At 40.9% G+C, this 13910-nt stretch overlaps 1 protein-coding gene across 1 annotated transcript in view; it reads left to right on the top strand.

Moving 5' to 3' along the window:
• Positions 1–10072: 10072 nt before the first annotated feature.
• CEP350 (centrosomal protein 350) overlaps positions 10073–13910 on the top strand; it is a 151624-nt gene continuing 147786 nt past the window's right edge. The window contains 1 exon segment of the mRNA XM_042925558.1: positions 10073–10399. The gene's annotated coding sequence lies outside the window, so the exon portion shown is untranslated.

The raw sequence follows: 13910 nt of genomic DNA, 5'->3' as shown, positions 1-13910 counted from the left end.
GCTTTATTACACTCAAGAATTTTTTTTAAGTTTATTTATTTATTTTGAGAGAGAGATAGAGAGCACAGGCAGGGGAGGGGCAGAGAGAGAGAGGGAGAGAATCCCCAGCAGGCTCTGCGAGCTGTCGGTGTGGAACTCAGTTCAGGGCTCAAACCTATGAACCATGAGACCATGAGCCGAAATCAAGAGTCAGACATTTAACCAACTGAGACACCCAGGTGCCCCAACAATGTTTTTATTAAAAAAATTTGTTTTTGGTGCACACTCCCTCTCCCTCCCTTTCTGTATCTGAAAATAAACAAATAAAAGTAAAAAAAATTTTCTTTAATGTTTTTTAAAATTTTTTTAATTAATTTTTAATATGAAATTTATTGGCAAATTGGTTTCCATACAACACCCAGTGCTCATCCCAACAGGTGCCCTCCTCAATGCCCAGCACCCACTCTCCCCTCCCTCCCACCACCCATCAATCCTCAGTTTGTTCTCAGTTTTTAAGAGTCTCTTTTGGTTCGGCTCCCTCCCTCTCTAACTTTTTTTTCAAGCCCAGCTAGCATCCTTATGAAAAACAAAAAACCAAGGGGCGCATGGGTGGCTCAGTCAGTTAAGGAACTGACTTCAGCTCAGGTCATGATCTCACAGTTCGTGGGTTCAAGCCCTGTGTCAGGTTCTGTGCTGACAGCTCGGAGCCTGGAGCCTGCTTTGGATTCTGTGTCTCCCTCTCTCTCTGCTCCTCCCCTCACCTCTGCTCACTCTTTCTCTCTCAAAAACAAATTAAAAAAGGAAAAAAACTCATAAACAAAAGAAATGTTTTTGAGATGTACCCATTGTTTCCAATGTCTCACAATTACTACAATAAATTAGTTTATGATTTTAAGCCTCTGTATTTTAAAAAAAAAAGTCAGTGTCAGGTTTGTCCTAAATCCTAGTTTGCTTTTGACCTTATCAGAAATAGAAAGAGGAAGAAATTCACTAACCCCATTGCTGGGCTGTGCTCCAACAGCACTTCATTACTCATTTTAAGGGGGGATTAGCCATCAAAAATGAAATGTGGATTTGAAGCAATCTTCCAGATAATCCAATCCCAAAAAGCTACTTTGAGCTCAATAGCCACATGTTTAAGGAGTGGACTTTGTTCTTCCTTAAATTTCCACCTAGTTCTCCTGGTCTACTTTATTGATGTAATGTATTCATCCATCTATCCATTCAATGAGTTTTTTATTAACTGTTAGAGCTAAATGCATAGCACTAGGTTAAACGGTTATATTTATTTATATTATTTTTTATTTTAAAAATTCTAGTGTAAAACATACAGTGCTATATTAGTTTCAGGTGTACAATACAGTTAGTCAACAATTCTATACGTGACTCAGTGTTCACATCACAATAAGTGTACTCTTAATGCTCTGCCTATTTTACCCATACTCCCACCCACCCTTTCTCTGGTAACTACCAGTTTGTTCTCTACATTCAAGAGTCTGTGTTTTTTTTTTTAATTAATTTATTTATTTTGAGAGAGAGAGAGAAGGAGAAAGAGAGAGAGAGAGAAAGTGTGAGAGAGGGACAGAGAGAGAATCCCAAGCAGGCTCCATACTGTCAGTGTGGAGCCCGACAGAGGGCTCAAACCCACGAACAATGAGATCATGACCTGAGCCTAAGTCGGACGCTAAACCGACTGAGTCACCCAGGCGCCCCTGAGTCTGGTTTTTAAAAACAGGTTTGTTTTATTTGTGGTCATGGGGAAGGGCATGCTCTTTGTCAAGGACATGTTTCTCCTTTTCATGTTAACTTTACGCAAGATATACTTCCTAAATTCTAGCTACCTTTACCAACCAGTATGAATGAGTAACTCAAAAACAGGGTGGGAGAAAGTGTAGATCCCACCACTGATTTAACTGTTTGCCCTACAGTTCCATTAAATCTTCAAACCATATCCTATCCATCAAAAAAAAAAAAAAAAAAAAAAAAAAAAAGATACGTACCATAAAAGCAGAATCTCTGCTAACGTTAAGTCCATCCAGGTTAAATTCCTTGTTCTAGAGTCATAAGGCAAGTCATAGGGCAAGTCAGTGTGAGTAGAGGCTTTGGAATCAGATCTAGGTTGGATCAGTAATGTCCTGCTAACTCAATATGAAAGTTTCAAGCCCTTAAAACCCTGTGGTGCTTTATCGCGAAGTTTTCATTCTCAGCAACTGGTTTGTGCAAAATCAATGTTAACTGTATTTACAGATTATTTGGAGTGGGGTTAAGATCTTTTTTAGTGTTGGAAAATAATTTCCCAGACCATCTACATATAATTCTGTGCTTATTTAGTCTTGTTTGCTGCTAAATTCATTGAAAGTCTCTCTGATTTCTTTCTTACGAGTGATGTCTTGACCTTCCCAGATAAGGATAAACGTTTTACCTAGCAATAAAGCAGAACCAATCTGTTTTAATATTTACTCAAGAGGTTTAAGTAAAGTAAGTGAAGTAAATGGCTCTGTTTTAACTTTACTAGAACTTATTTGTTAGAATTTCTTTCCTTTCAAGCTATGGATTTTTGCAATGGTCAAGTAACTTTCTACATTTAAGAAGAATGTGATCCTGAGTCACAAATGAGCTCAAATCCCGAGTTCCTCTTTTTCAAGGGGGTAGACAAATACTGCTTGCTCCCTTATTTATTTATTTATTTATTTTAAATCTGTGACTATGAATGGCTGAATCCTCAGAGAACTTTCAGGTACATTCCACATTATGTATTTCTGGCAGCAATAGGCTTCCTCATGTGCCCTCTCACAGAATCTCAAAATCTCAGGGCAATTCTGCTGAACTGAGTCATAGTCTCAGGACTGAATGGCATCGAGCATGAGAAACACAGTGTTGTTAACAATACACTTATACTGACAGGTTTGTCCAGTAAAAAATAGACTCTGCTAGGACGGTCCAGTGTGTTCTTACCAAAGGCAAATTTTTGCCATGTTTTTCTTATAGGGCTGTAATGATGATTAAACTAGTGGGCCAAAGTTCACTGCAAATCCTGCCATAACATCATACCTAATTCTAAACTGACATCTGGTTTGGTTGTTTAAATATTAAAATACTTCTGCACTAAATGATATATCTGATAAAGGATTAAAATCCAAAATATATATATAAAGAACTAATAAAACTCAACACCCCAGAAAACCCAAATAATCCAATTAAAAAATGGGCAAAAGACATAAATAGACATTTTCCCAAAGAAAACATACAGATGGCCAACAGACATATGAAAAGATGTTCAACATAGCTCATCATCAAAGATATACAAATCAAAAGTACAGTGAGTATCACCTCACACCTGTCAGAATGGCTAAACTCAAAAACATAAGAAACAACAGGTGTTGGCAAGGATGTGGAGAAAGGGGAACCCTCCTGCACCGTTGGTGGGAATGCAAACTGGTACAGCCACTGTGGAAAGCAGTATGAAGTTTCCTCAAAAAGTTAAAAATAGAACTACCCTACAATCCATCAATTGTACTACTAGGTATTTACCCAAAGAATACAAAAATACTTATTCAAAGGGATACATGCACCCTAATGTTTATAGCAGCAGTATCTATAATAGCCTAATTATGGAAAAGCCCAAATGTCCATCAACTGATGAATGGATGAAGAAGATGTGGTATATATGCACAATGGAATATTATTCAGTCATCAAATGACGTCTTGCCATTTGCAATGATGTGGATGGAAGCTAGAGAGTATTATGCTAAGTGAAATAAATCAGTCAGAGAAAGACAAATACCATATGATTTCACTCATATGTGGAATTTAAGAAACCAAACAAATGACCATAGGTAAAAAAAAAAGAGAGAGGCAAACCAAGAAACAGGCTCTTTTATTATTTATTTTTGAGAGAGAGAGAGAGAGAGACAGAGAGAGAGAGAGAGAGAGAGAGAGAGAGAACACGCACATGTGAGCTGGGGAGGGGCAGAGGGAGAGGGAGAGAGAGAATCTCAAGCAGGGTCCATGCTCAGCATGGAGCCCAACCAACATCATGACCTGAGCCAAAATCAAGAGTCAGCCACTTAACTGACTGAGCCACCCAGGTGCCCGATCGGATTCTTAACTATAGAGAACAAACTGATGGTGGCCAGAAGAGAGGTGGGTGGGAGGATGGGTAAAATAGGTGATGAGGATTATAGAGTATACTTGTGATGAACACCAGGTGTTGTATGTTAAGTGTTGAGTCACTACATTGTACACCAGAAACTAACATTGCCCGCATGTTAACTAACTGTAATTTAAATAAAAACTTAAAAAACATAGTTCTGTACTGGTTGCTAAATAGCTGTTGTCCTTCAGCAACCTGATTGGCAAGATCTAACAACTAAGGTGTTTATACCCACCAAAAAGGGAAGCCTCTAACCCTGCTCCATTCTGTTTGGTTCCCCACCCTACTGGTTGTTGTAAAGTTGTAGTAACACTCCTGCCTGAAACAAATGTGACAATAAAAGTGAATGACATGTGTGTGTGTGTGACATAACGTGTGTGTGTGTGTGTGTGTGTGTATAAAGAGAGAGACACAGAGGGAGAGAAGATGGAGGTTGGATCAACAATGCCCTGCTACTCAAATATGGAAGTTTCTTTTCTGTTTTATCACAAGTTTTCCATTGTCAGCAACTGGTTTATGCAAAATCAATGTCAATTGTATTTATAGAGTATTCGGAATGGGAATTTTAAGATTTTTTAAAAGTTAGACTTTTTAATTTTTTTAAAGTATATGTGTAAAAACATACTTTTATATGTTACAGTATATATAATATTAACATTAAATTACATATACTATATATTATATTGCACACATATTATAATATTACATTTGTACATATTTTGTTACATATTTTAATGTGTATATATATATATATATATATATACATATATATATACATATTTACACCTCCTATTGGTTCTATTAGACCTGACTAATACAGATAGGATCCAGAACCATCTGGAATTATCAATCCCTCATTTGTCTGGTAGTTAATGCTGGAAAGACTTAGACAGTTGGGAGGAGGAATACCTAGGGTTCTTTGTGCATTTCTATCTCTATATGGTCTTACAGTATGGAGCTTCAACTGGGCTTTTTTCGTGTCAGACAGGATTCCCAAGGCATGTGTCCCTGGATACAAAACACTAAGCAGAATTATATTGCTTCTTATGACCTAACCTCTGAAATCACATTTTATCATTTCAGTTGTATTCCCTTTGTTGAGACAGTTACAAAATTCCATCCAGGCTCAAGAAGAGGGGACACAGGGGCACCTGGGTGGTTCAGTTCGTTGTGTCTGCGATTCTTGGTTTCAGCTCAGGTCATGATCTCACAGTTTGTGAGTTTGAGCCCAGGATCGGGCTTGGTGGTATCATTGGAGGCTGCATGGGATCCTCCCTCTCCCTCTCTGCCCTTCCCCCACTCACGCTGTCTCAAAATAAACTTAAAAAAAAAAAAAAGAAAATAATTTGTTTGACTTGAATTAATCAAAAATTGAACAATGTTAGCATTAACTTTGAGTTTCTTTTTACTTAGAACCAGCTATACTGCGTTTTCACTGACCTATCTTCCTCTCCCAGGAATGTGCATAGTGGAGGGCTGGGCTGAGGAGAGGAGATGACCTCTCTTTGCTGATCTGGAAGAGTAGCTTGGAGGCAGGACACAGGTTGGAGTTGATTCTGCACAAACTTCCCCTTGGTGGTGGTTGCTCTTTATGTGAACTGTGGCTAATTTACCTCCAAGGAAGTTGCTGCAGCTTTTTCTTGGATATACACTCTTGTCTTGGCTTAAACTCTGATAAAAAGAGTGTACTTTTCTGTTCAGTGCTACAAAGTTCAAAAGTTTCTTGAACCCCAAATCAGTAAGATATCATTTCTACTGTTCGAAATTACGTTCTTGTGTTCTTTTACTTTTCTCTCTGGGGTGTTCTTCCTCCTATTCCCTACATGTATTTTAAAATTCTCATTTATTTTTATGTTTAAAATATATTATTTAATATTTTGGAAATACAAAAACTATGAAGAATAACAATACAAACACCCACACCTAGCCTGAGAAATAAAACATTACCACCAACACCATTGAAGTTTCTTTTTTTTTTTTTTTTTTTAATTTTTTTTTTTTAATGTTTATTTATTTTTGAGACAGAGAGAGACAGAGCACGAACAGGGAAGGGTCAGAGAGGGAGACACAGAATCTGAAGCAGGCTCCAGGCTCTGAGCTGTCAGCACAGAGCCCGACGTGGGGCTCGAACTCATGGACCGTGAGATCATGACCTGAGCCAAAGTCGGACGCTCAACCGACTCAGCCACCCAGGCACCCCAAAGTTTCTTGAGTTCATCTGGACTACATATAACTTCCCCTTCTGCTCCCTCAGAGGTAATCACGTTTCTGAATGTACTCTTTCTTATTCTTTGGCATTTAAAAATATTTTGCTACAGGGTCGCCTGGGTGGCTCAGTGGGTTAAGGGTCTGACTTCAGCCCAGGTCATGATCTCACGGTTTGGTATTTCAAACCCCTGGTCGGGCTCTGTGCTAACAGCTCAGAGCCTGGAGCTTGCTTCTGATTCTGTGTCTGCCTCTCTCTCTCTCTGCCCTTACCCCTTACCCCCATTGAGCCCCCCCCCCCATCTGTCTCAAAATAAACATTTAAAAGAAATTGAATCTCTTCCTCTTTTTCCCCATTTTTGACCATTCTATTCCTACCTGAGGAATGTTATTGATGCCTGTGACTCTCCTTCAGCTGGCCACTCCCAATGTCCCCTCATCTTCTGCCCCCTGCCAAATTCTCGTCTTTCTCTGGGTTCCACTCACCCTGGCAGGCCACCCTTTCAGGAGGATTCCTTCAATTTTAATTTCTTTTTTTTTTTTTAAGGAAAATACCTAATCTCTATTTTAAAATACTTATTTTTTTTAACCTTTATTTATTTTTTGAGAGACAGAAAGAGACAGAGAACGAGTGGGGGAGGGGCAGAGAGAGAGGGAGACACAGAATCTAAGCAGGCTCCAGGCTCCGAGCTGTGAGCAGAGCCCGACGCGGGGCTCCAACTCACAAACTGTGAGATCATGACCTGAGCCAGAGTCGGACGCTCAACCAACTGAGCCACCCAGGCGCCCCTAAAATACTTATTTTTAAATGGTTAGTATAGTGACATGATTAAAAATTGTTAAAGTACAAAAGAGTACAACTGATAAATCTCCCTCTTACTCTTAGTCATCCGTTTCCTTCCACACAGACAGCCAGTGATAGCAGTGTCCTCTGTATCCGTGTAGAGATAATTTACACATGTACAAGCAAGTATTATATTTCTCTCCACCTTTCCTTAACTCGAATAGTAGAATACTATTTACGTGGGTTCTGACTTCAGGTTCAGTTATCTCTGACTCCTCTTTTGGAGCAGGAACACTCAACCTGGGCAGGCACCATTCTCTACCTGACTGCTGAGGCTGCTGTACCTTTTCAAGGCTGAATCCAGCCTCAGGCTACTCTGGCTTCCAGATTCTGGTGCACACATCAAGCTTTCCATGTTGTCTCCTCAAAGCCCTTCTCTCTAGCTTGAGGAAAGGAAGAAGCCACCTCTGCACCTCTCTGCCTATTCTCTCCAAAAATCTTCCTCTCAAATCCTGTGAATCTACAATCCCTTAATCCTTTTTCTCTTTAAGTTGATTTATTTATTTTGGGAGAGAGAGAGAGTACGAGCTGGGGAGGGGTGGGAGAGGTGGGGGGACAGAGGATCCGAAGCGGGCTCTGTGTCGATAGCAGAGAGCCATATTCGGGGCTTGAACTCATGAGCTGTAAGATCATGACCTGAGCAGAAGTTGGACGCTCAACTTACTGAGCCACCCAGAAGCCTCTCTCAATCCTTTCATATCACTGACCGGGTTGAAGGGTCTTGAGAGAGGGGCCCACGAATTGCATTACTGGTATCATATTACTCCTTTGAAAATGTGCTTCTTGGACGCCTGTCTCATAATTTACTTGCTGCTATCAGTTTGTCTCAGGACCTCACGCAACAATTGCAATTTCATATTCATTATAGTCAAATATGGTAAAATGCTGCAAGAGCCAATCTGTAGGGTGTAAATAATAAGAGCTATGGCATGTCAAAAAGAAGAGAGGTTGGTGTGTTTGAGGTATTTGGGAGGTGAAGGAGAGGCAGGGGTCAGCTTGCAGTATGAGAGATGGAAATTGTGCATAGGCTGATATGAGGATAACATTGCTCCCCACACAGTGACAGAAACTTTTGGTGTTTTCTCTGTTACCCAGGAGGTAGCATGGGGGTGGAGAAGTATAAATAGGCTTTAGAGTAAGGGAGACCTCAAATCTTACATTTGTCTTTTACTGATGGCATAATATTGGGCAAATTACTTAACTTTTCACAACGCATTTCCACTTTTAAAGATTTTATTTTTGGGGCGCCTGGGTGGCTCAGTCGGTTAAGCATCCGACTTCAGCTCAGGTCATGATCCCCCAGTCTGTGGGTTCGAGCCCCGCATCGGGCTCTGTGCTGACAGCTCAGAGCCTGGAGCCTGCTTCCGATTCTGTGTCTCCCTCTCTCTCTGCCCCTCCCCTGCTCATGCTCTGTCTCTCTCTGTCGCAAAAATAAAAACGTTAAAAAAAAATTTAAAGATTTTATTTTTAAGTAATCTCTACGTCTAAAGTGAGGTTCTAACTCACAACCTCGAGATAAAGAGCCCCACGCTCCACCCACTGAGCCAGTCAGGCGCCCTCTTCCCATTTCCTCTTTTTAAAAACGTGAGTATAATATTTAATAAGGTGGTTGTATAAATTCAGGAAAATAACATATGAAAAGCATCTATCCCACTGCTTTACACAGAAAGGATGAGGAAAATAACTTTTTCCTTATGTTGTTTTCTCACTACTTCTGGCACCACTGGGATACCCACATTTCCTGTTCTTCCCTCCGGTACAGCCTCCTGGAGACACAGTACAGATTTTACATATGTGCAGGACCATTTTTGCACATCCACATACGTCCTATTCAGGCACAGTTAACAGCCCTACAGAGAAGGAGCGGTTACTGACTTCTGCTTTTACTGATGAGATCTACCCAATAAGCAGTTACCCAGCACCTAAAATGTCCTAGTTACACCTAGCAGTTAGCAGTTATCCAGCACCTAAAATGAGCTAGGCCCTACTGGGGTACAGAGAGACAAGCGTCTTCAAGATACTTAAAGATGAGAAATAGTCTCTGGGTAAACAGTTGTGGGAGTTCAGAAGGTGCAGGAAAGTGATGGGCAGAGAGCTTGTGCGAAGTGAGCACCTAGCGGAAGGTGGCATTACTTGCAGAAGACATGTCATTTAAGCTAAGTCCTGACACACATTAGAATTCACCATTCGGAGACTGGGGAAAGAGGATAAAGATATTAGAAGATATGTTGATCACACAAAGTCTCTCAAAGCACAGTTCTACCAATGCCTATACCTAAACGGGAGGAAACTCCGTTTTCCTTGCTCTGGAGTCTCTAGCCATTGGACAGACTGCATGCTGAACACAATCGTTAACCCTCGCGAACAAAACGGCCAGTGACAGCAGTGGGTAACTGCAGCAGCCGCAGCGCTGCAATTGCTCTGAAACTGATTGGGGTAAAGAAGATTTACTTGGACGACAATTGGTGAAACATCGTAAACTCTGAGAAGCTGTAATTTCGACTTCTGAGCGCACCCTGGTCAAACCCCTAGCTTGTTTTTTGGCCCGGGGTGAAATGCGCAGCCAAAAGGCCCAATTAGCGTCCGAGGAAGGAGGGTGGGGGGTGGGGGTGGAGAGAGGTCTCCGCTGCGGATCTACTTTGGCTCCTCCCGAGTCCTGCAAGGCACAAACTCGCCACACTAAACATGGCGCTCTCGAGTGTCCTTTCTTCGTTCTCCCTCCCGCACCTTTCGGCCACACTCAACATGGCCCTAACCGAAGGTTGTATTCCTGTAGAACCGTGTCGGGACAGTTCTCGCGAGGTTTGCCTGGGCCCCGACTGCTCCCGCCCTGCCTCGCGCGACCGCCACTGCCACTGCCGCCGGCGCCGCTCCTCCTCCGTGTCAGTTGTTGGGCTGTAATGGCGACTGGGCCGCCGCTGCCGAAGTGACTCCCTGGCGGGGGAGCGGGGCCGGACCTGCGCCAGAGGGAACTGCAGAGAGCCGCAGCTCAGGGGGAGTCTTGCTGTGGGGGAGGGGAGGCAGCCTTTCTGCCTCTCCTTCCTTCTCTGCAGCCCGGCGGATCCCGGGAGCCGGTGCGAGGCGGGCACCCGGTGCGTCCCCGGAGCGGGGAGGCCAGGCCCGGCAGCCCTGGGGCCGGTCGGGGAGGCATCACTGCACCCTCCGCCAGGCCCCGCGGGATGCACCGTGGGAGCCGAGGGCGGAGGCGACACTCTCAGGTGAGCCGCGGGAGGACGTGGCTGGGACCGCGGACGCTCGCTTAGCTTCTGCTGCCTCTGTCCGCGGTCCCGGGTCCCCGGTGGCGGCGAGAGAGGCGGGGCGGGGCGCCGGGAGTCCTGGCCCAGCCTGGCGTCCCCCTCGGGGAACCTCCCCGTGTCCTGAGCCTTTGCGGGGAGGGCCCTGAGACCTGGATTTCAGGTCCCACCGGTGCCTGCCGAAGACGGATTTCCTTCCTTACCTGCTAGTGCTCTCCCTGCTCCCGCCCCTCCTCTCGTCTGCAAAAGATGTAAGATACCTCTCGCCTTTGGTCTCCGGAGAAGTGCTCCTCCTTCGCTTGCAGATCAGGCATATTTTAGGAAATTCCGGGCAACTGGCTCCAGTGGCAAGGATGACTGGTTTCTGTTCCTTTTTGGTGGGGATAAGCATTCTCAAGTATAGGAAAAACTTTGATCTTCTGCTCCAGTCTAGCAGCTGCTGAATGTAGTCTACCGATTTATTCACAAATGATTTAGTGGGAGATTTAAAAAGCTCTACGCTTTCAAAGTTGTCAGTATTTTTCCCCGCCCTCTTTTTAAATGTAACCCAACATGGTAAACAATACTTAACTGATGTCCCAAATACGGTTTGGAATTTCGCTGGATTTTTAGTTTTCAGATAGGAAGTTGCCCATAGGTATAAAATTTTAATGTGGTTTTAGTGTAGTAGCAAGTCTTTCATAAAAGAAAAAGATCCTTCATATAGGACAGGTTGTCAGGAGTAGTAATCAGTATCCATGCACTCCGCCTGGTTGTTTGATATTTTTGTTTTGATGGCGATCCTTGTTTTGAATTTGGGAAAGTCGTTAATGGTTATGTTGCCATGTTAACGATACCTCCTCCTCTTGCATTTAAAGGTTTTAAAGGAAAGGCTGTGTTAGGCGGACCTAGCAACAGCCTGAAACGGTTTGTAGAAGCAATGATAAAATACTGAGAGCTGCTCTCCACTTTAAAAATTTTTTGGTTTAAAACACAGTTTTTAAACAAGGCCGTGTGCTGCCAGTAACATGAGATTTTGGGGGATTGGTTTTAGACCCATGGTAGAAGTTGCTTCAAACCCATGGTTGTGTAACATGAAATTAGTTTTGGTGTGCTAAATTGACCAACTCCATTCAGTGTAATAAAATAAATCTGAACCATTGGAGCGTCATTGCATTGAAGATGCTTTAATCAGAAAATAAACATCAAGCTAAAATACATTGTATGTGTGGATAAATACATGTATCTCATTTTTTCATAGTAGCAGGACTTGTGTTTGTGATGATGGTGACATCTAGTCAGTAAACAATTTCATACATATGTGAGATAATTTCCCTGATTCTCTGAGATATTTTGTTATGTAAGAGTGTTACTACTTAAACAACCAGCCTCCTGTGGGGGTAATCAATTTAGGAATTATGAAGTTTTGAATTTTTTCTTAGTGCTTTTTTTTGATTGCCAGTTTTTTGCCCCTTTTATAATACTTATGGACAGACGAAAGGAGATGGAGTCCTTATCTTACCAATTTTGTTATTTTTTAAATTGCTATGTTATAGTGGCGGCAAAAAAGAAGCAACTGTTTAAAATAACTGACATCATTTTTCAGTGTATCACGACATACGTTATTTTATTTAATCTTCGTAGCAATGTGAGGTAGGTTTGACAAATATTTTTGTTTTGCAGTTGTGGAAATTGACACAAGGAAGTGTGATGAATGATGCTCTTATTCCTGAACAAGTGTTTTTTGTTTTTATTGAGGTATAATTGACACAACATTATATTAGTTTCAGGTGTACAACATAATGATTCATATGTTTGTATTGTGAAATGATCACAAGTCTAGTTAACATTGTAGAATTAGTTTTATTTTAAAATTGGATATTAATATAGATACTCTGGAACTTGGTTTTATAAAATCTAAAAAAAAATCTATTTTTGTTCCTTTTGACATACCACTAACTCCTTAATGCTTAATGATTGTTGTTCTTTAAAAATAGTATTTTCAATAATTTTGTTAATTATGAACAAGTGATGAATTATTATAATGAATGGCTTTACCGCTGTATGTACTTTTTGCTTGAACAGTACTCCTAAGAAATTGTAGTTGATATGTCATCTTTCATTTTGTTTGGATACTCATAGTTATGTCGTCTTTGAAATTCAAAGCATTTATAGTCTTGGTTATGATAAACCAATATTTGGGCCACATAGTAGCATAACTGAAAAGTAGTGACATCTTGGTGACTTTATTCTAGTACTGGTGATTTAAAAAGTTAACTTGTCATCTACACTTGTGATTGCTAGTTTTTGCAGTGCAGGAGAGGTTGTGAAATAATTTCTTTATTGACATTTTCTTCTCATGTCAAACAATTTCTAGTGTTGCAAATAGTCCAAAAAAACCCCACAAATAATCAAAAGATTGCATAGCGGGTTTTTTTTTTTTTTTTTTCTTTCTTCTGCACTAATAGCTTTTTGTTTATTGTTATCAGAAGTGTAACTTTACATTTACTAGTGGTTATTTTGGTTTGTTATTTGCCTTTCTTGTCTAGTCTGTAAGTTCCATGATGGCAGAGTTACTCTGTTAACTATTGTGCACCCGGTGCTTAGTACATAGTAAACCAGTCAATAAATATTAGTTGAATAAATTGACTTAAGAGTGGTCTTGGCATAATATTTAAAAAAACACAACACTGGTTCATGTTCCTAGGCACATATCAACTCATGTTAGAAATATACTCTAGAGATATGTTCAAGTTTGCTAGGTTGCAGGGAATTACAGCCTGGGATTAAAAAACCACTGAGAATAAGCCACAGGTGGATCCTGAAAACTTTATTGGCTATTTTAATGATTTGCCTAGGTCTTCTGGCAGTAGTTATTATAATTTAAAGAAAATAGAAGGTTTAAGGCCCTGGCCTAATTAGTACTATAATTATAGGCTTTTAATAACTTGAAGTCACTTCTTAATTACAGCATTGAGAGTTTTAAATCTGAAAGGCCAGGTAGTCCAATTCCCACGTTTTGTACATAAGTGAACAGTATCGTATAGGGGAAATATCTCACCCATAGGTGGTTTCATAACTGGATGAAGAATTCACTATACAGTCTACACCTCTTTAAAGTCAGATAATTATCAAATTAGAGGATGATTGTGAATCAACCTGGCGGTCTGTTCATTCTGCGTCAGAGTGAAAAACTCAAAATAGGCCTCTCCATGAATCAAAAATGTTTGTTGACTTAAAAATGAACCTCAACCCTCCCCTCTGTCATTGGGACTATAAGTTGGTACAAGTAGGACAGTGTTCTGGAAGGAAATTTGGTATTATCTATCAAAATTAAAAGGGCGCATATTTGATAGAGTTACTTCATTTTTAGGGAGTTTATCTTACAGAAATTTTAACACAAAAGCATAAGAGTAAATCTATAGGGAGTTCATTTTAACATTATTACAAGTAAATGCCAATAGTATTAAAAAATTAAAAAATGTCAAGAATAGTC

Source organism: Panthera leo, chromosome F3, assembly GCF_018350215.1.
Source record: "Panthera leo isolate Ple1 chromosome F3, P.leo_Ple1_pat1.1, whole genome shotgun sequence".
In the NCBI taxonomy this organism is placed as follows: domain Eukaryota; kingdom Metazoa; phylum Chordata; class Mammalia; order Carnivora; family Felidae; genus Panthera; species Panthera leo.
This window is presented reverse-complemented; position numbering and strand designations above follow the sequence as displayed.